At 32.4% G+C, this 22,353-nt stretch overlaps 2 protein-coding genes across 14 annotated transcripts in view; one reads left to right on the plus strand and one right to left on the minus strand.

Annotated features, from left to right (window-relative positions):
* Positions 1 to 22,353, plus strand: part of LOC123535633 (sodium/hydrogen exchanger 10-like) — a 292,843-nt gene that overhangs the window by 119,814 nt on the left and 150,676 nt on the right. The gene's annotated exons all lie outside the window — the stretch shown is intronic.
* LOC123535634 (atypical chemokine receptor 3-like) overlaps positions 1 to 22,353 on the minus strand; it is a 52,288-nt gene that overhangs the window by 24,996 nt on the left and 4,939 nt on the right. Inside the window, exons 2-4 of one of the 8 annotated variants that reach the window (XM_053529072.1) lie at positions 16,116 to 16,169; positions 15,840 to 15,896; positions 1,479 to 1,559 (exon numbers count right to left, since the gene is read on the minus strand). The exons of 2 other annotated variants lie outside the window; for them this stretch is intronic. The gene's annotated coding sequence lies outside the window, so the exon portion shown is untranslated. Of the gene's footprint in view, positions 1 to 1,478; positions 1,560 to 15,812; positions 15,897 to 16,115; positions 16,170 to 17,533; positions 17,736 to 19,009; positions 19,159 to 22,353 lie in introns of those variants that run through there. 5 more of the 8 variants (XM_053529070.1, XM_053529071.1, XM_045318361.2 and 2 more) reach the window with 5 other exon arrangements.

Consider the following 22,353-nt stretch of genomic DNA (forward strand, 5'->3'; position numbering starts at 1 on the left):
AGCTTTAACAGGTGAATCAATTCTTTGTGATATATAGGTAAGTGTACTGAACACAAAATAGTGCGATTTTTGTGATATATAGGTAAGTGTACTGAACACAAAATAGTGCGATTTTTGTGATATATAGGTAAGTGTACTGAACACAAAATAGTGCGATTTTTTGTGATATACAGGTAAGTGTACTAAACATAAAATAGTGCGAGATAAAAAATGCAAGCGTTTTGAATTTTAAACATACGAAACAATAAAAGTACTTTGAACTTTTAATGATTTGATAAACATCGTTTATATTCAGCAAGTGCGTGTGCCTGTTTTCTACACATAAAATTGTTATTTTAAATATACTAGATACACATATCATGTTTAAATATTTTAAATCGAATGCACACATAATTCTGCAAGGCATGGCAAAGATGGATGCATTTGGCCAGCTGCCACTAGAAGAAATCGAGCTTCACGAACTATTCTAATTGATATGCTGTTTTCATCAGTCAGTAAATTAGGCTATAATCGCAGCAGCATTATTCAATGGCAAAGTTTAATTAGAGAATTTTGTAATTTATCATATTAAATTTCAAACAGAGTCAAGTTATGTTTATTGTAGCGTATTTTCTTCTGTTGACCTTGACCGTTGAGGTAGGGGTGTGGGAGTTGCGCGCAACACTGTCTCATTTAGACAAACATTTATGCCGAATAAAAGGATTGCTTTATGCATAACAAAGTTACAGCCCGGATAATCTCTAAAATTACCTTTGACCCCTAAATGTGACATTGACCTGTGAGATAAGAAACTTGGGTTTGTATGCGAAATTCCATCTCATTGAGCGCAACATTCACTCCAAATATAAACAAGATACTTTTTAAGTTATGGCTTAGATATCCAAGTGTGACATTAACCTTTAAGATACTCAGTTAAACATTCCTGCGAAATAGAAACAATATTGCTCTATGCATGTCAATGTTATTGGCCAGACAAAAAATTCCGAACGCGCTTTACGCACGCGGGCTCTACAATAAAATGCCTATTCAAGGATTTCATTAGAAATGTCTATTAAAATCAATTCCTTAGAAAATATCAACAAAGCTGATAATCTGTTTAAAATATCCAATTGTCTTTAAATTTATGCAATACAAAATTGCCTTTGCCACAGTCGGTTTATAACTTAATGTGATTTAGACTAGATTAAAACACATTGCTAAATATACATGAGAATCACATTTATGTGGTTTTAAAGATCAGAAATCAGATGTACTCTTGTCAAATAATTCCATTCTGGTCCTTTCAGGAGAATCGAGTCCAGTCAATATCATTTTGTAATAAAAGTTCCGCTTGGCCATTGATAGTTTACATGAATAATGTTCCACATTTTTACTTCAAATCTGAGCCAGTTATTAGTTTGTTTTGGGCCTACTTTGCAAATGCTTGGCTCTGAGTCTGTGTTTGTGGTGCTCTGTGCTTCCGAGAAATCTACCCTTACCTTTTTCTTATGTTGCTTCCGATGAATCTTTGTTTCTATGTACGGAAATCGTATTTCCAACAAAGTTGGTACCGTAACCACCTACCAATAAAACATTTTAACTATGTTAAAATATTTTCGATAGACTCTTAACAAAAGCAAGTCTTTTAACGAGCAATCCTTCTTATGTTGTCTTTGAAGTTGATCAAGAAGTACTTCAACAGAATGATTTATAGCCAGAATACATTATATAACACTTACACACCTCCATCAAAGGTGTTGCAATTATGTTTTATGTTGTGGGAGAGACAGTTATTGAATTTTATCGTAAAAACGAATTTCACTAGCGGAAGAAGGAACGTGATTTTTATTTCCTAGACGAAATAATATGTCGTATATAAGAAATGTTTTTGAAATCGATTTAGTGTCTAATCAACACCTAAATTCTAATGTACTGAAAGCGGTTACTTCAAGTTAACTTGAAAACAAACTTTTGTATAAACCTAACAGACACGGTACTTTCCAAAGAGAGTATATGGTCCTTTTTTCAGATATTAAATAAACAATTTGATCGCCCGCAGTTGATTAACATAATATGTAAATGAAAAACGAAATAGCTCAAAATGGTTACGGTTGCATTTGAAAACAAATACTGTATACATGCGGAATTTACTTTAGGGACATTGCAATTAATCAAGGTTTGAGCAGTATTCATTTTATCTGTCTAACAGCCACATATATATTGCTGATAAAAATATTTGCAGTTTGGAACAGGTGTTAGTTATGTAAATAGTAGATAGAGAAAATATCTAAAAACTGAAGATTAATCTCGTGATGAAAGAAAACCACCTATTTAATGGTATTTTAAGAATTTCATTGCCTGGATTCATAAAAAAGAAGATTATATATAAAATAATGTCTAAGAAAGACTGATTAACAATGAAATAGAATACAGAGGTTTCTCTACTAAAATTATCAGTAAAAACTACATTTTGTATGTTATTACAGAAGTATTATTCATCATTTGCACTGGCAAACTGCTATTCTACAAAAATGCTAATAATACAGCTTGCTATTTGCATGTCAGTTCTAGAATTATAGATTAGTAAAATTATTCTTATATATTCATCCGAATGGAGATAATTGTCAGAAATCTTTATGTTTTTCATTACAAGATATTTTCTCAATGAATAATAGAATTACAAAGTTCATTTTGAGTCCTCGTTCTGCAAGTAGTGTTTCCCCTCATCGCCATGTTTTCCAATTTTCGAAAACTTTGAAGAGAATGCAAGGATATGTATCTGACAATTTTATTGACAGGTTTAATTTTGCAGATTTTATTGGAATGCCTTACCAAGAGATCTTTTTGGCATAGAAGAATATTCTACACTAAAAACAATCTAAGTATCCCGATTTTCAGTATTTAACGTATTTCCAAGTTAGGAAATAAAATAAAATAGAATTAATTTCATTTATTTCAAATGTACTTTCTTCTAAGTAACATTTAAACATGTTAAAAAAATTCTAAGAGCCTCTTCAGCTGCATTAAAAAGACTTAGTGTAGTGTTATCGGATATGGCTTCTTGTCTGGAAGATGCAATTTTATATAAGACGATCCAGGACTAAATTTTAATTGATACCTTTTAAATGTAGCAGGATTTTTCAGAATTAGACAGGATTCATATTATGCGGATGCCATTGGCTATATAGACGAAATGGTGATAAAACATAACATCAGTTGCTCCACTCCCTTGGTCAAAATAAATTGGAAAAAATCGCTATTTACCACGAAAAATGGATGGTTTATCAGTAATATTGGTGGCAGTATTTTCAATTATTTTGAAACGTTCTACACCTTTTCGGAATTTCCACTTACATATCGAACTGTCTGCGGTATGGTACAAACTAATTCTAACTTAGACATTTTCCCATGCACTTCTAAAGACAGATGCAAAGTTATACTTATCAAACAATATTTTTTCTTGTTTTGGCAGATGTATTTCTAAGTATAACTAGAACTATCACTAAAGGTGATGAATGTACCCCACCCCTCCCCGCATGCACTGACACAGTACATTGCAATTTGACGCACACAAGATTGCATAATTATGTGGACTGTATATATATAGACTTTATGTATACAGTATAGTACCAAAAACAAAGTCCCATAACTATGCAGAATATTTATCTAAAAGAATGTAACATGCACCATGCACAACTAGGGTTGCTACTGATGACTTGTGTGAAGTTTCATTAAATTGTGTACAAGGGTTTGGTAGATTAGGCACACACAAAATTGCATATGCAGACTGTATGTACATAGTATGTTAACAAGAAACAAAGTCCCATAACTCTATAATTTTTGTCGCTGAAAGAACCTAACATGCCCCGTGCACAACTACTGTTGTTACTGATCACTTGTGTGAAGTTTCATTAAATTGTGTGAAGGGGATGAGGAGAGATGGTGCGCACAAGATTGTGTCTATGTATATAGTATAGTAATAAAAAAACAAAGTCCCATAACTATGCATTTTTTTTTTCTGAAAGAACGGAACATGCCCCATGCACAACTACTGTTCTTACTGATCACTTGTGTGAAGTTTCATTAAATTGTTTCAAGGAGATGAGGAGAGATGGTGCGCACAAGATTGTGTCTATGTATGTAGTATAGTAACAAAAAAACAAAGTCCCATAACTCTGCATTTTTTTTCTAAAAGAACCTAACATGCCCCATGCACAACTACCGTTGTTACTGATCACTTGTGTGAAGTTTCATTAAATTGTGTCAAGGGGATGAGGAGAGATGGTGCGCACAAGATTGTGTCTATGTATATAGTACAGTAACAAAAAAAAACAAAGTCCCATAACTCTGCAAATTTTTTTACTAAAAGAACCTAACATGCCCCATGCACAACTACTGTTGGTGCTGATCACTTGTGTGAAGTTTCATTAAATTGTGTCAAGGTGATGAAGAGAGATGGTGCGCACAAGATTGTGTCTAAGTATAAAGTATAGTAACAAAAAAACAAAGTCCCATAACTCTGCAAAAAATTTTTCTAAAAGAACCTAACATGCCCCATGCATAACTATTGTTGGTACTGATCACTTGTGTGAAGTTTCATTAATTCTGTCAAGGGGATAAGGAGAGATGGTGCGCACAAGATTGCGTCTACGGACAGACAGACGGACAGACAGACAGACAGACAGACAACCTGAAACCAGTTTACCCCCCTTACAACTTTGTTGTCGGGGGGTACAATAAAAGCTGAAAGTTTGTTAAACATAACTCATGGTAAATGAGTTGCTATAAAAATTCAAGCAGATGCCTGTATTGTAAACACTAGTGTGGAAGAACATATGAACCTTACACATAATCAAATAATTTGAAGGAGAAAACATATTTTTACCAGTTCAAACGATTTTGAAACAGTTGAATGAAAAGGAAGGATGAAAGATGATTTTATGCATTAACGTTATAGCTCAGCTGAGCAATTATGACAAGCTGGCAAATTCCGAAATAATTTCAGAGATATTTGTTTTGACTTACTATCTACCCAAACAGTAATGTAATCTTGTTTAACGACAAAACAGACTAACATCACTGTCTTTTTGTAGATCACAGTAAATTAGGTTCAAAAGCCCGAATTGTAATAAATGTCTTTCATCGTCAAAAGCTTTACCGTTAACACTCTGGAAGTCGCAATTTTCACCAAATCTACTTAAAACTTGGTCATAATTACACCCTCAAATCTTTATTTTTATACCGGATCGTTATACAACTTTGTTATAATATATGTCTCTATGAAACCTACACCAACTGCAATACTGGATTACATGACTGAGAAACGTTGCTATAAGAAATGTTAAAGATGAAGATAGAACAGTAAAAACAACAGTCTGAAGTTCGTTCTAGATATCGTTCTGCGTAATTAGAGTAATTTGTTAGATATATTAACTGCAGAATGTCAGTATTTATCACTTTGATCTTTAAATCAAAGCCATGTTTTGAATTTATTTCAAGACGAAATGAGAAATTGTCCAATTAGCCTACATTAGAGCCTAGGTTATCTCATCTTTTTTTTCTGCAAATGTTCTTCAGGATTTCCTCGCAATATTTTCATTCATATTTAAAAAGATCATAATTTTAATATCGACTGAAAACAAGGAACGTTTCTCTTTATACTAGTAGTTTCATGGAAAGTTTTAGTTTTATCTGTGTTAAGACAGCATGCTCTTCGAAGCTGAGACATATTAATTAAGGCATCAAACTCCTCATTTTCAGATGTTCTAGTAGTTGAGTTCAACTAAATTTGAGTTCGAATTAACATTTGCCGTGGATGACTTAAGTAATAACTGGACTGACTAGAAAGAAGAAGTGTGAATTCCATATATTTTAACAAAACATAATTTATATGTATCTATTTGACGTATAACAGATTATGCAAGTTTACTTTTTAAAACAAACTTGAAGTGTCGTCTTTCAGCTGTTTCGTTAACCGCTACGGAAACGGTTTTTGGACGGTTGAAAGTGCTACATTTCGATTTGTTAACAGTGGTTGCGGTTGTTTTATTCTTCACCACTTCACAGTAGGATATTTGAACATTTGAATGGCGTGTTAAATTATTTCGTGCGGGGAACCTATCTAACTGGCTTACAGAAGTTCGCTAATGAAACACAGGTGTAAGTCCGTGCCCTAAATGATGTCCCGAGCAGATGTGTTCTGCCACAGGCATTAGTCAAAAGCTTGAAATTCGCCAAATGACGTAAAATTGTGTTGGCATGACTTACAATCCAACGAAACAAAGAAACAAACACACTTCTTTCAACAAAACTACTTTAGTTCATAACATGTAAACTGTAAGAATTACCAACAAAATGCCAACGCTATCGAAGGGGCGTTAATAATTCAGTTAGTATGGTTTTGCTAAACGAGACAGTGATGAATATTGTTTCGGACCACACTGGAAGCTTGGATACAGTTAAGATGTTTTGTTTGTACTTCATTTTTTTTATCAAAAAAGCGAGCTGACTACACGATTCTTGCAAAGCTTTTAAGTATAACTTCTGCATGGATGGCTGCGTTCTTGAAATGTGTGTTTTCCTGTTGGACTTCTGACCTTCTTTCTTTGGAAGTGTTTCAAAAGAAATAAGACGATGATTAGGTGCTCACGAAGAATTCCTTTCTTCATTAATGTTTCCAAGAATAGCACGAAGTGAAATGTTTTGTTAAATGCATCAGTTAATATATATTTTCATTTAATGAAGTTACTTGAATAGAGAAAAATATTGTCTAAAAATTAAACGGAGCTGAATAATAACAGATTATTAATAAATGCAGGTTTTTGCTACTGTTTTCTGAAAAACATACATACATGTTTACATGTATAAACTTTTATATTTTACGCTTTGCATGCAGTATTTGCTGTATTATTGTTTAATTATCTTTCATACTTAGAGTTCATACATTTCATATCATCTTTCTATTTTGGACTTGAAATGAGGATAAAAAAATCATGTACTTAATTCTAGACGGGAACACTGCAAACAAATACTAGTACTTTGGAAGAAACGATCTGTGTTTCTTTTTGCCAGCCTTACAGGATCCTAGTCTTATACACCTGTCGTACAGTTAATCGAAGAAATGTATATTTATATTGGGTAAATGTTTATCAAAAGAAAAAATGGCCGTCGTATCTGCGTGGCATATAGCTCTGTCAGTCTTGTTAAAGGTACAACATCTTGGAAAGACATTAATGTCAAGTAACAAGATTATTATGTAAATAATACGAGTTTGTTGTCCTAAAAAGAACAACGTTTACAGACAGCTTTATCGCCCAAGTTGATTATGAAAGAAATTCTTCGCTGAAAATGTTGATGTTATCTTTAAATGTGATATAACGGTACTAAAATAATTGATCGAATTTACACAATGACGTCACAATCGAGTCATATTACTATTTCTCAGCTTTGAAGCTAAACACAACCCAAGAAACGCCTTCTAACATTATTTCTAGCGGTCTCAGATATTTGAGAGGAGACCCGGACTTTCGGCAAGATTACTTTAAGGATGTACGAGCGTTTTTTTTTTTCAGGATATCCGCCATTTAAAATAATGTTTCTTCAAATATTGCCTTCCAACAAAAGTTTCGCCGAAAATTAATGCTAAATCATTAAATATGGCTAATAAAGTACCATTTAAGCAAATAGATTCTGCTTTTTGCGGAAAAAAAATTTTCACCCTTATTTTTGGCTGGCATTTGTTTAAAATTGACGTAAGTTTTACAACGGGGTAGGGGTAGGTAATTTCAAATATCTATGAAAGTAGATCAGGTTTAGTTTTAATATTTTCCTGACTGATACATATAATGATAAGCTATAATTGAAATAAAAGTTTTCAAGATATCTCTTTATTTTATCTGAAAAATGTAAATTAAATAAAAAAGAACACAAAATATCAAATTCACCAGTTTTTGACAGTTTTTTCTTAATAAATCTCTTAGATGCACGGTGACCCCTACTTTTTTTCTTTCCATTTTAAAGCATTTTTGTGTGTTATTAAAGCTGCAAAATATTTTTAAAATCTTACCGTCAGAAATTTTTTTGTAGATCTAAATACATTTTTTTTCCATTGAAAATAAAGTGGGTGGGGTAATTATGTCAACATGTAAAAATGAAAGAGATTTGTTTGTGACATTTATGCTTATATAATACTGACATCACCTTGTATTCATATTAACGTGTAAGACATGAAATCCCTATGACATTAAATGGGATATTATATGTTTTATAAAGTACAACCATTTTTTCAATTTTACAAAATTTCAGAAATGCTAGAACAGTAGGTGTACGAAATGCCCTATAAAATTAAAACGAGTTCGGTGACCTCTGGTTTTTCTTCTCTTGTTTGTCTTGAAAACTAATGTTCTTCAAGCTCACAGAGTATGAAAAAATTCTTTACATTAGAAATCAAAGCCTTGAGATGTCTGGTGGTTGCGGGTTTTGCTAGATTTATTTTCATTTTAAATGCCAATCTTTTAATATACATGTATAAGAAACAAATACTAATGTGCCTCATATCTAAGATAAACTCCTCGCCTGACCTTACATGAACAGCTGGAAGTCAGTGAATGTGATGTAACCATAGGCTGGAATACCTAATCATTGACAGGTCTTATTTAATCTAAATGGCCAGTATGAATGGATATAGAGGATGAATAAGAACTACTTGATCATTGATAATTCATCCGCATTGTTCATGAATGGAACTACTTTGTGTAGCACATGAACATATCATTTGGATGTGATTTGGAATCAAATAAAGATGCTACATGATTGTCAGAAATACACTTAACTTTGGTTACGGGATAAACCCGCAACCAAAAATTCGATCGTACATCCTTAAGAATGCAATCTAGTATACCAAGTAAGTCTCCTTGGCAATATATAGTTGAACTTTCAGAATAATAGTTTTGAAAAAGAATTACAATGTTAACAGAATTACAAAATCGAAGATTAAAGGCAATTCCGCTTTAAATCTAGACCTCAATCACCTCTTTGTCGTTGTTTTAAAGCGGCATGGCTCCAGATCGTTCGGCAACAAAAAAAAATATTTTTTTTAGATATCTTGAAATAAATGCTATATTTCTTAAAAAGGCTTTATAATTTAATTACTGACAAACTTTATGTTATGGAAACACATGAGAATTTGCTGTTTTTACTATTTTTTACGATGAAAATCGAAAAGCTTGTGTCACGCTTTTACTCCAGGTAAACTGTCTCGATTATAAATATCTATATTTTGAAGTCATTATTCACTACTTCAGCTATAGTGCTATTGGTTACGACGACGGGAAAATGTCTTTATTGCCGCGGCGGTCCGGGGTTCGATTCCCGACGCAGTCACCTTTTTGTCTTGATTTGGAACTTTTAAAATATTTTAGAAACAAAAATTCATATTCTAATGTTCGTAATATGACCAAACTTCAATTTGAAAGAAAGATTATTTTTTAGCCAAATCTGGAGGCATGCTGCTTTAACTCGGTCTCCCATTAAGCTTGATAGAAATGGAACAGTTGCTTTAATTTTTTTGCTATTTATATAAAGTTTGACATTTTTCTACGGAGTACTTCAAAACAAATATTTCAAAACAAATATTTCTTTGATTAAATGCCCGAGAATTTTAAAATTGTTTCTCTAATAATGTTTCCAAGAATAACATGAAACGAACAGAGTTTATCAAACACATGGAATGTTGTTTTCTTTTGTTAGATGAAGTGGTATTTCGAATTAAACAAATATACACTATTAACGTGGAACAATTAACAAACGTTATCGTCTCGGGGTAAAAGAAGGAATTGTAAAAGTTCATTGTTTAGAATCAAAGCTACAGTTCGTTTGAAAAGTAAATTGTACCTGAAAAAAAATTCTGAAAAAGAAAACATTACGTATTTCAACTAACTGGAAAAACAAGCGAAAAACATATCTAACGCCCTTTCATTTCTAAAACGCACCAAATGGTAGACATTAAATGTAATATTTCTTTTGCTAAGAACACTACTCTGCCAAAGATGATTTGATTTTTATGAGAAAGTGTAGGCTGACCTTTTACAATGTACTTTGAGCATGGAGGTTCTACTTAAAGGGTCATTCATTTAAATACTGTTCAAATTATACGTAAAACAGTTTTATAGTCCTATTTTACGATTGGTTTGTCACACGACAAAGCATTGATGTATTTTATGGACAAGCAAATGGTATTTTTACGCCTCGTTTGTAACATTGTCTTGTTACGATAAGAGTACATTTAAAGTTTTGTATACTTAGCTGACTCTATTCACAAAAGGTCAAAGGCCGTAGTCTGTCAATAGATAACTTTTAGTCTATTGAGGCATATCATTTCAAAATTTAGAAAATACTTTTACTTAATTAACCAAAAATTCGCAATTTTACAAAGTTGTATATTTCGTGGTTTCCTCAACTCCAAACGTGAGACAAGCAACTAAATGATATGTTAAACAAAGTATTTTCAATACTTCAATTATTGGTACAAACGTTAGTAATTGAGAGACTGGGTAAAGCGGTTATAGGTAGATGCGCAGAAAACATCATACACAAGATATAACAAGACACGAGTGCATAACAGAATAAATTATAATTGTGAAAATTTGAGCCGCGCAATGGGAAAACCAACATAGTGGGTTTGCGACCAGCATGGATCCAGACCAGCCTGCGCATCCGCGCAGTCAGGTCGGGATCCATGCTGTTCGCTAACAGTTTCTCTGATTGCAATAGGCTTTGAAAGCGAACAGCATGGATCCTGACCAGACTGACCAGAAACCTTACATATGAACAAATGACCACGAAACAAATATAATGCAAAAGGTAGGATGTTAATGTTTGATCCATTTTTGGCAGGATCATCGTTCTTCAAAATGATACAAACATGAGATCATATTAATAGTACGTATTTTGTCAGTGTCCCTTGTATTTGACCAAAAATATTTGTTCAACATAAAATACCTCGCAAGAAAAAGCAATTCGACATTCTAATATAGTCCTTTTCTTAAATTATACTATATCACTTTATCTCGAAATACGCTTGAAGCTTTCATCACAATCGAAATAAATTAGATTAGTATAAACTAAACAAAAATGTGTAAGAATATCGAAAATTGATGTTGCCACTTTATAGATGTAGCAGATATGTATACATTTGACCAGCAGTCAACACATAAGCCTTAAAGTAAATCAAGCTTAGCGAACTATTTAAATATCAATGTAGCATTTTACAATGAATGATTCAGTGTAAATGAACAGATTATGTCAAATTCTTGATCTTTTACAGAATCTATTTCCTCATGCTTTGCAAATTCCTGTGTCTACGTATAACCACATAATTTATTACAATTAATCGAATGCAAAGTGTCATGTTTATAGTCATTCACCGTTGTGTCAATTGCTTATACATAAAGTTATAACATTGTGTAATTAGTGATGTTAAATGTGTATATATTCTTGTAAATAAGAATTATGAATACATTATTATTTAATCATTACTAAATTTTCTCAGATCATAGGCTCTTCTTGCAATAATATTAAAATGATATTACTTATGATAAAAAGCTATCTACCTAATTTTTTTCCCCTTACTCAGATTGCGAGGACTCATTAACGTACAGAGAAATTGCTTTACTGCAGTTACCATTTTACATAATTGGTTTGGTTCGTATAATTTGTACAAGATATTTTTTCTTCCGTTGCCACAGGCAGCAGTAGATAAGAAATCTAAAAATAGAAATATAGATTGAAAGATGATGCCTTAAACTTAACTTATTCAAGTTTCTTTCAGCTGTAGAATAATGGTATTCATTTTCATTTCCAGTTTCTTGAAAAGCAGTTACTGACGCCATGACAGATGTTGTTGCATCTTTGATATTCATTTGAGAAAATATGTTGAAGTGTTGACAATGAAATGGTTCTCATCTTCAGCCGTTTTGTACGTTGATACATTTACACGTAACTTTATTTCAATGTTGACTTCTTTACATGCTCTTAGGCTTTTCTTGTTGGGATTTTTTTTAAACATTTATATCTATTTCTAAATAAAGACTACTTTTTCACTGGATCCGCCCATTTATTAACGGGAGAAAAATCGTGTGTCCCTACATTCGTACTCATCCGTACTCAAAATGTGTTCGTATTCAAAATAACTCGAATATAAAGATATTATTTTTGAAATTGTGCTCTTGTTTACCTAATTTTTAAGTAATATGTAAAATTATTGATAACGTCATGTTTATAATAACGAGTTAAAAATCGCTTAAAAACCGTCAGTACGCGCTTTTTGTAGTGTTGTTCATTTCTGGGCCCTGGTTATGGATATTTAAAACATATGAACCGTTTCCAAGAACAACAGAATGGTAATTAAAACATGTACCGGAAAATCGTAAAGTCATCAGATATGAAAGCAATACATCTATAAATAGTCGTCGTGTTGTGTGTTTTTGCAAGAATAGCGACAATACACTTTTGTTTTGTGTATTAACGTACTCAGAAGCTCTTGAGAAACGATTGTGACCTCGATCTTCGGTCTCGTTCACAATCTTTCCCGCGGGCTTCTTAAGACGTTAATACACAAAAAAAAAACGTGCATTATCCCTACAGTTATAGTTAGATTTTTTCATATAATTTATTGATTACGTATATGAAGAGATCTTAATTTCAGCGGCAAGTTTTGTCTTTTTTTCCAATTTTCCATGGGCCAAATCTGTTATTTTCCAAGCTTCATTTTCCTAAGGCGGATAAAAGTGAAAAGGGAAATATAAGGGCTATGCCGTGAACGTCAAATCATAATAATGATGTCATTTAAATCATTGGCAGACATATTGTTTAAGTCATCACCTGAACATGAGTTTTGGACAGAGATCAGTGCTCCCGTGTTTTGAATTAAGAATACAATTGTTCTGCTGTATACGGCTTAAGGGACAAAACACTGACGAAAATTGTATTTAAAGTATTCATGTTCATTACGTTCTTTTCTCTCATATTTTCCACTTTTAGCAAAATAGGACTGGAAATAAAGGCTTTGGAACATTTTTTTGGCTATTCGTAAATATCCTTCTTTTATCACTTTTGTTCTACTTATTATTAGGAGACATGATAATCCTATTTCACTAAATATATCTTAGCCTCAATTGGAGTACTCCCAGCGAAATTTGTCAATAATGATACATTAAATGCAGCGTGAAAACAAGTAATTTATCAAATGCTAGGAAAAAAGATGTTATTGAATGATCGTACTTTTAGCAAATACAAGAGCAGGGATTTGTCTCGTTTCCAGTTATATTGGGTGTACTAATTAAATAAACTTTGGTTTACATTTTAACAAGCTATTCTTACTTCAAAACTGTTTTTGAGAAAACAAATCTTATCCAGACAGTGAACTGTTTGGCTAAGTGTTATTATATTTCTTTGGAGCACGGATTCTTTTTCGTCGCATCAAGACAATTATAGGTCATAAGGCGAGCTTTCAGCTTTTGACGGGTAAGGAAGACCCAAGGTGTCCCTCTATGCAATATTTCATTACGGGTGGCACCTGGGTAGAACCACCGACCTGCCATAGGTTGGATGCCTTCTTCACTTTGAGAATTCTACAAGTGAGGCTCAATTCCACATCGGTGTGGGGCAATTGATTTTAAGTCAGCGATAGGACCTTAATCACTATGCTATGGAGGTCCCTACCATGGAGTTCATCCAATCTTTATGTATTACGTAGTTTCCCCAAAGTATGTGCTTTCAAAGGATGTTCTAACATATTTTAATCGAGTTACATCAACATATTTGCATTAAATCTTCTGAATATTTTTTTTTTCAAAACGTCTAAAGAGATAAAAAATCAATAAAGTTTTTATGTCTTTGTCCATCAGATGTTCATATATTCCTATGAAAGCATGGTAGACATCTTCCATTTATATCAATTTCTTCTATAGAGTCAAAAATCCTTTAAAATAACAGAAGTTAACGCATGAGGTTTCAGAAATTTACTTTGTCTGGCAAAAAAATCAGATCTATTCAATGTCATACAAGCAACTAAATCTATAGATGAATTCAATAAAACGAAACAACCAAAGGAAAACCAAACACAATTTGCCGGAGAAACTCCAGAGAAAAACAAGATTCCGTTTTGGATGGTTCATTTAACACCCTCGTAAATTAAGTGTAATGATACAGAATAGAAGGACAAGCAGCAAAGCCTCAAGATGCATAACGAAATGAAATTTTCTAGTTAGTTTGTGCTTTATGTTGCATACATATAATGAATTTTACTTGTCAGTGAGAGATAGTTTTGTCAATATGTCTGTTCGTCTACTTGGCGTCGAAGATGCTGCATGAGACAAGATTTCATTCACTCAGACATTGTAATTATAAATTGTTATTTTGGACATGATGTTCTGCCTAACAAAAACATTCTCAACTTGTGTTTAAAGTATGTTCAGCTGATTTTTTGTGCCGTTGATAAAATATACAAGCTATATTAAAAGTAAGGATATGTTGTATTTCGGAATTTCGAAACTACACAGGCTTCATACTCTGGTGTGGGGAAGATTGACAGATCATTAACGGTTTAATTGACATTTTGACAGGAAATTTGAACATAACTAGAGCATAGACAGAAACTGAATATTTAACAGCATAAAGCGCATCTATTTTATTTTGCAAAGTAATGGCAATTACATTGTATATATATTTACAATGAGTTCTGAGAGAAAAATGCATAAAAGGGCCATTCTTCTGGACTGTTCAATGCACTGTCTCGTTAATTTTGTTTTTGATGCATTTTTGGAATTATGTCCCAGTGCTGAAATTCTTAAAACTAGTTTGGACATCGTTTTCAGCCGTTTTGCAAACTAGTTATTTTTATGTCTCTTGAAATGACATTTAAAAGAGAAGTGACTTTTTGAGAATATTTTAAATATTGAGTAGTATGCAACAGTAAGTAGAAAACATGTATTGGACACGTAGAATTGAATTTCGTATTGCTGTAAAGATGTTTGTTGTTTACCAGCAATTGTGAGAAATTCATTTTACGATTTATATTCCCTTTTACGGACGAATCATGCCGATTTAATGCTAGTCAATATTTCAATTTATTAAACAGTTAATTTCCTTAGATTTAATTGCAAATGGCGTAACCATAGAAAAGCTGATTTAATCAACGGAAACTTACTGATTTGTCAATTCTAGGGCTCGAACACATAACAAAAGTATAGTATCGTATTGTATTCATTAACATTTAAGAAGGGCCAAATCCTGTAGTCATTTTTACCGGATTCAAAGGCGTATGTCAATAAAATGATAGTTTCCCGTATTAAAATAGACATGTTTTATTTGCCACTCAATTTTCACCCAACTCTTTCTTTCTGTGGTTTGAAGATGTTCTGCTAACATTAATTTCTAAATCTATTACTTAAACCACGGATTAACATGAAAGAAGCTTTTAATAATTTGCTCCAATAATAAACAGTTTGTTACACCTATTGATGCATTTTTGTATACATGTACATATGTTTTGGCGAAAAACGGACAGCGGGCAGTAGTTACTTTGCATTAATGAACCATTAAGGTGCTTTAAACTGCTTTTGCTTTAACACAAATCTGAGTCCAGCGTAAGCATTTTTTCTGGGAATAAAATGTTCTAAGATTGATAGTGATGCTAAAAGCAAGTCTACTATTATTTTATTTGGTAACGTTCTATACTTCAAAAGAATCTTTTACAGAATTTATTGATCCATACTTAGGAAGAACAGACATTCAGAGATAGTCTTATGTAAATAAGGCAATTCACAGATATTTACCATTTTCCGAAAAAATGTACTGCTTACCATTGATGTCAAAGAACTCTTCAGATGTAACAGTGTCGCCTCCCCACACGCCCAACCCTAAAAAATGCGAGATATCTTATAACTAATAAACCTAAGACTGTAGAAGTTATGGCTTTGTGTTATAAGCTGAAGAATTGAATTCTACGATGATTAAAGATTGGTATGTAAATAATGCTTTAATCTATTCTTCAGTACAATTATTAAACTATTTGGCTAGTGTTGAAAGAAGGTTTTAGTAAGTTAATAATTGGTTTCACATATTCATTGCATACATACAATGTTTCTCTTTCCAAGTAGTCGTCGCTAAAACTGCGTAGACTTTCCTATTTTCTGTAGAATAGAACGAAATAAAAGTAAGCTTCAGATTCATTTTTTTCAAAGCATTTATTTCTATAAGGAGTATCCTGTTTAGAAGTTTGTACTAATGGACCAAGAAAGTGCTAATGACCCAGTAAAGTGCTGAAATTGCTTTGCACCTACTAAAATATCCAATTTGAAAAATAAAGCGTTTCTTCTTGGAATAAAATGATCAATGTTAAGATTTTTAAACACTTTTCCTATAATGAACATATATAGGCGTTCAAGATCTAACGTTTCAAAAACTGCTCAAACAAAATTTAAAATTTCACCAAAGCTCCATTAAGGCAACAAATCCAGAACAAAGAAAAAACAGTTCACCATTTTTCAAAGAGTAAGCCTAGAATATCAAGTTCAACTACCAATTTGCAGTTGGTTAATCATTTTATCAGTTATTGAAGTGTTACCTTATCAGCTGAAAAAAGATAGAGCCTCTTGACAAATGACAAGTAGAATGGAACTTGAGGATTTTAAACAAACCTCTTCTTATAAAACATCTCTATAAATCTCCATATGTAAAAAGAAATATTTTGATTATAGGACTTCATTCTGAAAAATTTGGTACAATAACACGTCTATATTTATAATGAATAGCTACAAAGTAAAATCAATATCTATCATAGAAAGTGTTTTTTTACATTAATTTATACCACTTTTACCTTTTGTTGATAAAGAAAATTAGATAAAGGAAAAGGATGTAAAGCACTTGTGACATATGTCGTCATACTTTAATAAATAATTTTGAAGTAAGTTTTTTTTAATAATTCGAAATGCAGAAAAAGGGAATAAATGAAACTTCGAGCCATATTAGAGTTAAATGAAGTGACCCACAGTCAGTCTGTCTCAAAATGTAAACAACTTGTAAATTTATCATGGTATCCGCAAGCAAACTCATCATTACATAAAGTGTATTCAAGTATCTTTTGTCTTAATTTTTCTGAAACGTGTTTGTTATAAAGCAGTAATGGAGTGCTTATAATCTGTAAAACTGTACCCTCTCTTTGATGACTATCATTAGTATTAACACTTTACTGTTGGCTTAATTGCTATGGTGTTGTGTTTTTGTTGCTTTCGAACTCGTACATTTGTGACAAAGTAATGTTTGACTTTCTCTTCATGAAAAGAAGTCGTGAGTATTTCGCTTATAAAATGCCATTTAGGTTTTAAATATCTTTCTGTCAATATTTTGGACATTACCAACAATATAGCCCAGGTGATGGTATGGGCCTCAAAGAGGAAACAGTCTTTTGCTGTTTATCATAAGATAAATATCTAATTTTCAAATGTTCAGAAGGCTAAAATACTTAAAATTACACGTTTTTGAAATCTTTTTGTACCTTTTTAGCTTAACTGAGAACAAAGTGCTCAGAGTGAGCTATTGTGATCGCTTCCCGTCCGTCGTCCGTCCGTCCGTCCTCAATTTTCTTTGAACAACATCTCTGAAACCATTGGATGGAAGTTGATGAGGCTTGGATTGGATGTTTTCTTTTAAAGTTGTTCAGATCGGTTCCGCTTGGTTGCACTTAGCGACTGCCTGAGCTAAAAACAGAAAAATCCTCTAACAGCATCTCCTCTTAAACCGCTGGTCCGATTTCAAAATAATTTCACTCAAATGGTCCTTACGAAAAATTCTGCCAAGACTGTTCAAATGATTACGATTCGTCAAAAAAAAAAACATGGCTGCCAAGGGGCGTGGTCTCTTTTCCTAAATGTATATAGTGGAAATATTAAGAATCATCTTGTATGAAACTGCTGGTCCGATTTTGTAATAATCATCTACTAAGACTGTTCAAATTATTCCGAATTCTAACAACCCCCCACCCCCAAAAAACATGACCGCCACAAGGCGTTGTCTTTTTTTCTATATGTATATAGTGGAAGCTTTAAAAAATTTCTTGAATGAAATTGCTGGCCTGATTTTTAAATAATTTCATACGAATGGTCCTTGTGTGATTGTTTAAAATATTAAGATTTATAGAAAAGCATGATCACTATGGGGCGTGGTAACTCTCCCTATATGTATATGGTGAAAACTTGAAAACATTCTTGTATGAAACTGATGGCTCAATCTTGAAAAAAATTTCACACCAGTGGTTCTTGTGTGACCCACTGCCAAGAATGTTCAGATTATTTTGTTCCGTCAAAAACATGGCCACTGATGTGCGGCCACTTTTTCCCTGTATGTATATATTGAAAATTTAAAAAAAAATATTCTTTTAAGAAACAGCAGGCCCAATTTTAAAATAATATTACACAATTGTTTCTTGGATGACCCTTTACGAAGATTGTAGAAGTTATTCTGTTTCATATAAAAACATTGCCACAAGGGAGTGTGGTCACTTTACCCCTTATTTATATAGTAGAAAGTTTAAAAATCTTCATGTTCAATGTCTTACCCCACCTCAACCCCCCTGCCCCTAAAGAACAAAAAAAAAAAAAAAAAAAAAAACAAAAAAAAAAAAAAACAAAAAAAAAAAAAAAAAACAAGCAAAAAGCAAAAGAAAAAACATACACATCATCTGCCCACATTTATTTAGTAGAATCTTTTAACTTTTCAAGCAAGCGACTAAGCTCATGTGAGCGGTACAGGGCCACAATGCCGTCATAATTCGTTTCCGGAGCGAAACTTAGAAAACTGTTCAAGATATTGACTTAAGACGTGACATATGGGTTGGTGTAAATGAGATGTTCAGAGATCGGTCAGTCAAAGGTTAAGGTCGCAGGCTGTATAAAGGGTTTTGTGTTCGTTCTGCGTCCACGATTGTACTAGCGTTCTAAATATGACCGGAAATATTCGTATAAAATATACTTACTAAAAGATATCTGTCCCTTATCCGAAATGGTCACTCATTTCTTTCAAACTACATTTGAAAAACGATCCATAAGAATAAGAAATGCACAATATTACATTTGCGACAAGTAAAACCAGAAGAGAATGTTTTTTTTAATTTATTTCATGATGCTAAAGTCCTGACAAAAACACTTTCATAGCGTATCTCTAGCAAGAGCTGAATAAAATAACCGATAGAAGAATGTATCTATATATGTTTGGACTGTATCTACTAACCAATGATTGAGAGTCTACCCTTAAGTTGAAAATTCCCCTTAAGTGTGTCGATACTAGTGCAAGAAAGAAAAAACATGTAAATATAATTTGAAAGTCCTTGCGAAAGAATAGGGCTATGATATACATCGTACAAAAATCACTTAATTGTATGCACTTTAGATTATAACAATTCAGTCGTTTATAAGATGAAGAACGAGGACAATTTTGATTTAAAACAGGAATGGGTTTAAATATGTCAAGTATTAGCTGCTTATATATTTTCATTGTATATGGCTAACATAAGCATTCGCAGAAAATGCGAATAATTAAATCTAAAAGCATTCCCGTTTTTACACACTTAATAATTTTGTCTTTCTGTTGCCCCCGTAAGTGAAGAAAAATTCTAAATATAGATAATGGCACTATCTTTAAAATCAAGTCAGAAACAATGAATTAATGTGTTAAAGGATAGGAGACCTGTCCTTTAATATTAGTTACTCCTACATACGTGTATTTATATTTCAACGGTTAAAGTTGAATTGAAGAAGCGGAAACCAATAGTTCGACAAAAAACGACAAAAATGAAAATGTTACACGTTTATATGATAAAATCTATTGGCATTAATGTTTTGCCTTAAATTTAATTAGAAATATCTCAGAAAGTAAAATCTAAATATCTTTTGCTTTATATAATCATACTTGAATCTTATAACCATTTGGCGTGCACCTGTTGCAATTTCCGCAGCATTGAAGTAGTTCTTTTAAATCGATTGTATTGTATTAAAATAAATATGAACGTCATCCTCACCATAAAACTCTCTTAGAGCATGTTTAAAGTACTTCGCATACACTCTCTTCGCACATAAACCAAAACTTCTTTCAATTTACGATTTTGTTTTATGAGCTCTTCGGCCTGTACCAGACATCATTTTAATAGAAAATTTGCTTATACGAAAGTTTTAGTGTAAAAAGAAAGTTCACATTTTTATCTGGTGTTGCAGAAGAGATCAATTATCGATTACGCTGTAAGACCAAATGATATTAAATGTTCACATTTTCATCTGGTGTTACAAAAGACATAAATTATTGATTAGGCTGTAAGACCAAATGATAATAAATGTTCACATTTTCATCTGCTGTTACAGAAGAGATAAATTATTGATTAGGCTCTAAGACCAAATGGATATTAAATGTTCACATTTTCAGCTGCTATTACAGAAGAGATAAATTAATGATTAGGCTCTAAGACCAAATGGATATTAAATGTTCACATTTTCATCTGCTATTACAGAAGAGATAAAATAATGATTAGGCTCTAAGACCAAATGGATATTAAATGTTCACATTTTCATCTGCTGCTACAGAAGAGATAAATTAATGATTAGGCTCTGAGACCAAATGGATATTAAATGTTCACATTTTCATCTGCTGTTACAGAAGAGATAAATTAATGATTAGGCTCTGAGACCAAATGGATATTAAATGTTCACATTTTCATCTGGTGTTACAAAAGAGATAAATTATTGATTAGGCTGTGAGACCAAATGAATATTAAATGTTCACATTTTCATCTGGTGTTACAAAAGACATAAATTATTGATTAGGCTGTGAGACCAAATGATATTAATGTCACATTTATCATCTGGGTTACAAAAGACTTTAAATTATTGATTAGGTCGTGAGACCCAAATGGATATTAAATGTTCACATTTTTATCTGGTGTTACAAAAGGCATAAATTATTGATTAGGCTGTAAGACCAAATGATATGATTTGCAGAGCGCATGGACTTGATTAGCAGGTAAAATGTCAAGGCTACACTACAAATTTAGTTTAAATGTAAAATTTGTTTTGTGTATTTAGTGTCCGGCGCACAACTTCAAAACTATTCAGGGTATTGAATTTTAGATTATATGTATAGTTTTAAGTTTAATTTTGAATATAAATGCTTAGTGATAAGACGACTTTATGAGTGCAACAATCCACAATACCCCAACCAGCGCATACCCCTCCCCATTATAAAATATCACTCATATTTCTTGGCATTTGAGATAAATCATGAGACAGACTTCAAGCTTTGTTTACAACTTCTAGAAAGCCTTCGTACTTTTTTCCGAACACCGTGTTTCTTAGTGTATATTTAAGACACTTAATTTGGTTGTATTTTAGTCTAACCTGTCTGCACTTCATGATATATTGCAAAGGTCTCCTAGTTCGTCTATGTTAATTAGATATTCCCTTGGCTTCAGTGATTAACTTATCTGGTAGAAGAGATTATAAACGAGCTTTTAATTGACTTTTTCCATTACATTACAGTCTGCAACAGGTAATTACTTATTACTGTACTAAAATGCATAAATTGTTGGTAAAAAGAAAACTCGCAACTGAATATCCTTGAATAATATAATTTTGCAATTAATTAAAGCGCAAATTAAGTTTTTGAATATCTCATAGCTGTTTCAGTATTGCTTTTGTTTCCAGTCTTTCAGATTACTTAATATCAGAGTTTTGCTTCCGCTGTTGCTGGTGTACTACAACAGGGCCTGAATAGTATTGAACATTAATAAATTATGTAATCAAACTGTGTCTGATTGCACTTGGCTTAAATGTGTTCTGTTCTTTCAAAATATATATATAGTCGTTTGAAAAAAGCAGTCAGCAGTGTCGTGTGGCGACCGTAAAAGTATCATCGTATGTTTCTTTTTAGACCGATATATCATCCATTATATTGTCGTATTACTACATTTAGTGAAATATCCACAGATCAGATACATTTTAAATTGTTTATAAACACAATTCTTTTAAGGTATCAAGTGTTAATGGGGACTGTATCAGATAAGTGAGGTGAGGAATTATGGCAAAATGTGTTTTGCTTCAATATATATGCGATATTTGATATCTTCATCTTCCCCATATGCCACATAAAGTTTTGTCCGGGAGTGACTCATGTTTCAGTTATTATATCGCCTTCATTTTTACTTTGCTAAATCAGTTTTGACAAAATAGTGTTTTATTAAATGATCTGATTTCGATATCATTCTATCTCAATGTTCCAGAGTAAGATCTTAACTGTTACTTACGGCCTTTTATGACCTGTTGCATTAAAAGGGAC

The sequence above is a fragment of the Mercenaria mercenaria genome, chromosome 17 (assembly GCF_021730395.1).
Source record: "Mercenaria mercenaria strain notata chromosome 17, MADL_Memer_1, whole genome shotgun sequence".
In the NCBI taxonomy this organism is placed as follows: domain Eukaryota; kingdom Metazoa; phylum Mollusca; class Bivalvia; order Venerida; family Veneridae; genus Mercenaria; species Mercenaria mercenaria.